The sequence below is a fragment of the Leiobunum rupestre genome, chromosome 3 (genome assembly GCF_980474605.1).
Source record: "Leiobunum rupestre chromosome 3, qqLeiRupe1.1.hap1, whole genome shotgun sequence".
Classification (NCBI taxonomy): domain Eukaryota; kingdom Metazoa; phylum Arthropoda; class Arachnida; order Opiliones; family Sclerosomatidae; genus Leiobunum; species Leiobunum rupestre.
The window spans coordinates 10600251-10606216 of record NC_143386.1 but is presented as its reverse complement, the minus strand read 5'-3'; the positions used below and the strand labels follow the sequence as shown (position 1 = coordinate 10606216).

Here is a 5966-nt window from a genome sequence, read left to right as displayed (position 1 = left end):
TCCTTTTCTTAAACCAAAATTATTATGAAAGACCATCTAGAGATCGTAGTAGACGAATAAGACGAACAGTGTTTCCAGTCAAACAATTTTGAGTTTCATTTATTAGGTCGGCGGGAATCTCATAAATTACCCATTTTTTACTTGAAATACGTTTTAATTTTTTTAATCAATTAATGTCGAAATTGAAGAAACCATAGAGATAGAAAAGAAATAGAGGCACTATTGTATCTGGCGAAGTTGACCGCGAGTGCCAACCCCCTTTTCGCCAATGTAGGAAGCCATGAGATGGGCAGATAACGTGGCGCCATCGACGCGCGGTGAAATGAAATACATTATGCCTTTTGGAAAATCAACTGTCATTTGATGTAAACCAAGGAAGGATAGATGGCGTTGCAAATTCTGCCCATCTCCGCTTTGAATGAATGAATGGAATGGATTTATTCGGTTCGCGGTATACAACGCGCCCTTTTAAAACAGGGCGGCTCCGCTTTGGGGAGCACAACCAGCAATTATTTTGAGGAGCAAAATTTAAAAAATACAATACGTAACAATTGATAAAAAGAATAAAAAATATTTAGAGTCTTCATCCGCTACTCTCAGCGAGATCTCTTGCCGACTTCTTTTGCCAGAACCATTTAGTGAGGAGATGTTTTAAAAATGGCGGGTTCCACTCGCTATCCGTAAACCCCATGATGTTTTCCAAGGGCAGATAAAAGGACCCCTCTCTCCAGTCTTCGATCTCCGGAAAAATCGCCAGCGCCGGGCATTCCAGAAGGACGTGTTCTAGCATTTCTCTTTCAGCTCCGCACTGTACGCAACGACTGGAGCTGCCAAAGAGCTGTTCGCACCTATCGCCGGTTAAAAGGGCTCCTGTCCGCGCTTGAAAGAGAAGACCACTCGACAAACTCCCGTCGTAGAAATCTTCACTGCTCGGCTTGGCTTTGTTCTTGTAAATCTGGAGAGACCTGTGATTCGCGACCTTTTTTTCCCACTTTGCTTCGGCGTTCCTGTCTACGTCAGGGGTGCCTTAACGCGGTAATCTTCCCACTATTTCTTTTCTATCTCTATCTCTATGGAAGAAACAATAGAGTGGAAATAATGATTCCCAATTTGAATTTCCTTCAATATTTAATCGTATTGTAAAAAATGGTAAATCAATATTAAAAGAGTTATCATTAGTAAAGATTGTCTATTTACAGCTTAAGATAGCTTAAAATTTAAAACTTTAGATAATTTAAATTCCGCTCTACTAAGAATTATTTATTTATACTTAAAAATCGTCTCAACATTCACAGCGGCCAGGTAGGGGATAGTGAATTCAAAAATAAATAATATATTCTATTCAAAATAAATAATATATTCCATACAAAAAAATAATATATTATATACAATATAAATAATATATTCTATTCAAAATTAATAATATATTCTATGCAAAATACAAACATTCTATACAAAATAAATATATTCTATGCAAAATAAATAATATATTCTATGCAAAATAAATAATATATTCTATACAAAATAAATAATATATTCTATGTAAAATAAATAATATATTCTATACAAAATAAATAATATATTCTATACAAAATAAATAATAATTCTATACAAAATAAATAACATATTCTATACAAAACAAATAATATATTCTATACAAAATAAATAACATATTCTATACAAAATAAATAATATATGTTATAGAATATATTATTTATTTTGGGTAAATATAGTTTTAAGAAGAAACTGAATTTATGAGTTTTTTCTTAAAATAATTTTTTTTACATATTTAACGTATTACAGTTTTCTTTCGGCTGGAGACCAATGTTTTAAATTAATACTGCCGCGTAATTGAAACTGTCAGGACACATCGATCTTTCAAAAAAGCTTTGGATAATGAAGATTTCGTTGAGCTTCAGTTTGGTTTTCAAGGTTTAGAAATTCATGTTTAAAATATAAGCAACGACCCTTTGGCGCCTTCATACTTGGCTTCTTCTTCTACAGCCCCTCTCTGGGCTGCTACCCAGGCTGAATTGAAGAAAAAGGCAAAGTATTCAACTCTCGAGCATCGTTTTCAGTTTTGTGCTTTTGACACAACGTATCGGCATTGCCGTGCAACGGGGTAACGCGGCCGCGGTAATGAACACTTTCCCGCCTGGCTCCTCCCTCGAGGACAATTTATACAATCTTTAAGTGTTTTTTTTTCTTTTGCATTTAAACTTTTGTAAAGAATATTTGTCTTAGTAATACGTAATAAAAATATAGTCATGAAAAAAATAAAATAATAGGTGACTATTGTAGAAAAAAAAGCATATAAAAACACTTTAGTCACGAAAATTGAAACGCTAAAAAGTGGCAACGTCATCGCTTTGGATACCAACATGAAGGAATAGTAAGGAGGGGAAATTATTGGTCTGAACTGGCTAGGCAGTGTAATTCGTGTTCCCTGTGGGGGCCGTTAAAATAAAGGGGGATCTCGTGGTAGACTTTTAACACGTGACACGGAAAACTGAACTCACGAGGAGACTACCCGAGGTGATAATCACCGATTTTGTGGAAACTAGGTGGGTATGTAGACCTTATGGTAACATGAAATTTCACCAAGGGAAAAATTGCAATCGGCATTAGATTTGCCATGGAAACCGAAAATGTTTTTGACAACACATTATGTATATTGTCCCATTGAAAATAACAATTGATCAATTTTTACATATTTTGATCAAATTGACCAAAATTCATCAAAATGTCATTAAATTCATTTCATTTGTTAATTTTGATCTATTTTTTTTAGTTTTGAAATTTGAATTTTTTTTTTAAATTTTTCACAGGGGGGATCCTTAGAAGTGCTCAGATTCCCATGTTATTTTCAAAGATAAAATATACATAATATGTTGTCAAAAACTAACCATGCAAAAGATCCTAAACTTTTACTCCTTTTAAAACGCAAGTGTTGACTACGTTTTCCATCGACTTTTGTTTTTAATATTTTTAGTTTAACTGAGAAAACAGTGAGTTACTTTGGACCAATAAAAACAGTCACTAAAAACATCAATTTAAAAGTACTGTTTGTTAATACGCCAGTTACTCTCAGAAGACATTTTTCCAACATTAAACGAGCGCAGGTTTGATTACGAACTTGGCTCGCAACACCATCTTAATGCTCTGATAAAAAGGATCACCCATATTAATGTGAACATAGGACTACGGAAAATAAGCAGATCAACTGCAGAAAGAAGCTTTTCGAAAAACACTTTTCAAGTTAGTGCTTTTCCAAGGACAATGAAACATCTCCAATTTCTAAAGTTATTTCTTCTTTGGTAATAGTGTGTATTCACGAGGCGGGGCTTAGTCCCAATTTCGAATTTCCCGCGTAAAGATCAAACCGCCATCTCGGATCGGAACGGTTTTAAATATTGTCTGTGATATCTCCTAGTCGCTAATCGTGGTGCTATTAATTTTTAAATTTAATTTAAATAACGATAAGAATAAATTTTGTGCTGGATGCATTTCTGGGAGTGGTAAAATTAGGTATATGCGAAAAATATGTATTTGCGGAAATATAGAAATTTGTTGGCATTGTTAAAGGGAATATAACCTCAGGTATTTGGTGTGGAACACCAACGTTTGCAGCTCTGGCCACTTTTGCCTTTGGCTTTAAAAATATTCGGCGCCACTGTACCGGCAAATTTGAAAAATTGAAGGGGTCTTCCATAAAGATTGCTTTGCAGGTTATATTCCCTTTAAAGTTTACCAATAATCTTCAGCCATAAATGCCTTCGCTGTTCCGATAGTTTTAAGGTTTCAGGGCACTGATTTTTTATAACGGCTGGAACTTTGAAAAAACTCATATCTAATGGCTTATAGCAGAGATACTGACAATATAGAGATATGAAACTCCCTATACATCGCTGCGACCCCTTTTTTTTCGTTAACGTCGGCGCCATCTATCAGCCGGGAGAAGGCTTTTTCTTCTCGTGTTTATTTGTAGTAGGTTTACGTTTTGTTTTGAATGAAATTCAATGAATCATATGTGCAGCTTTAATAAAGAAATACGATTGCTTAGAGGATTTTCAATATAATTTATTAAGATAAGATAAAAAGTAAGTTTTTAATTAATTATATTTAATTATTTTAAGAAAGTTCATATATTAACTATTTTTTATGTTATTTTAGACCTTTGTTACTTGAATCAGGGCCAGAGGTTAAATTAATGATCATTAATCAAGGGTATTTCTGGGATAAATAATTGGAATATTATTAATCCAAGTATATGTCATCAAAATGGTTAACGACTAAAATGTTTGGTAAGCATTTGTTAATGTTGAACCTTAAGTAATTTGCGATCTAGATGTTTCGGGGTTTTGTCATACTTGTGGTTAAAATTATGTTTTTCCAATGTACTACGAATGGAAAGTTGTACAAAAAAATTGATTATTTCTTTCGAGTAATCAACACATGCATCTCATCTTTTGAAATAAACCAAGATTGATCGATTGTTCTTGAAATAATTCTGGTAATCCTCTCTTTGACTTTATTCATTTGTATTACCATTGGGAAAAGTTTATCAAACTTGTCCTTGATCTCAGATACGTAGCTCTGGAATCTTTCAGTTGGTATTGTCAAGCCACTGAATGTTGATGTATCACGAGACTTAAATGATGCTAATATATTTGACTGGTTGAGTGTTTGTTTTTCATCTACAAGTTTGGTTTTGCATGATTCACAATTGTGGTTTTTATTACAACGAGATAAGACATATCCTGAAATGTAAGATAGTGTGTTTTGTTTTCCAGGCCCTTGGCTTTCAAGGGAACTTTTACAAATTTGAAAGTCTTCCTCCGAACATGCGCTGGGATAATAATTATTTGCTGATGGAAGACTTTCATCATAATCATCTGGAATTATTATATGGGTCTTCTAGAAGTTGGAGGGGGCAAAGTGAAACCAAAAGGGGTCTGGAGAATGGTTTTGAATTTTTAATGGAGTGTAGCTTTTCCAAATGCATTTGTACATTTTTCAACTATATACATTGGCGGGAAAAGATTGAAATTTAAACACAGTTGAGGTTCTATAAGCTTTATATGCTTTTAAAACGATAATTTGAGCCTTGCGAAGATTTCAACTGACAAAAATGTTGGAGGGGGCAATAACATTAGTTGCCTCTCCCAGTAAAATTCTAGAGAGGGGCATTGCCCCCCTAGCTCCTACGCTCTTCCACCATTTCTACAGACCGTTTACTAGATTCTATTTGAAAATTGAGTTTTAACTTATGACCCCGTTACCAATGTATAAATTTCATTGTACCAGTTTTTTTATGATAGTCCTTGATATATGGAAATATATATATATTGGGAAATATGTTTCATTTAAATTAACTTATAAATAAACAATACTTAAAACTCAATTTTTACTTGTTGGCTTAAATTCATTTGAATATTGTTGGAATAGCGTTTGATGTCAGTCGGTTTTTGGTTTTACTATTCATAAAACAAGAATCCTCAAAATGTAGGGCGCATATTTTATTATGATGCAAATGTTTCGCATCTTTCAAATAAAATAGCTTCTTCTGACATTATCAGCCATTTCTCAGAGCAAAGTTTATTGAAAAACCACATATTAAAGATAGGCCTAACAAAAGCTATTAATTTATTTTTCCCACCGTTCTTTATCTTTTGGAAACTTAAACAAGGATATCCTTTGCTTTTCTTTGGAACTGTTACAAAATTTTACAGAACAATTACTTCCAGGCATATTTCTTTATTGATACAAACCCTCAAGATGATAATTTCTAAGACAAAACGCGTATATAAATTTTTGCGTCTGAAATCCGCTGTTTGGGATTTCGAAAAATACGCTTTCTCCCGGCCGTTAGGCGTCGCTCCGCTCAGGATTTTTTTAAAATTCCGGGGGTCGCTTTTCAGGCGGAGTTTCATATCTCTATATTGTCAGTATCTCTGCTTATAGCG

General features: G+C 33.7%; 1 long non-coding RNA gene across 1 annotated transcript; it reads left to right on the top strand.

The window, feature by feature from the left end:
- Nucleotides 1-4460: 4460 nt before the first annotated feature.
- LOC149949456 (uncharacterized) lies at nucleotides 4461-4907 on the top strand. The gene is made up of 3 exons (XR_016479799.1): nucleotides 4461-4513; nucleotides 4587-4677; nucleotides 4794-4907. It is a non-coding gene; the product is annotated as an uncharacterized LOC149949456 (long non-coding RNA).
- The last annotated feature ends 1059 nt before the right edge of the window (nucleotides 4908-5966 follow it).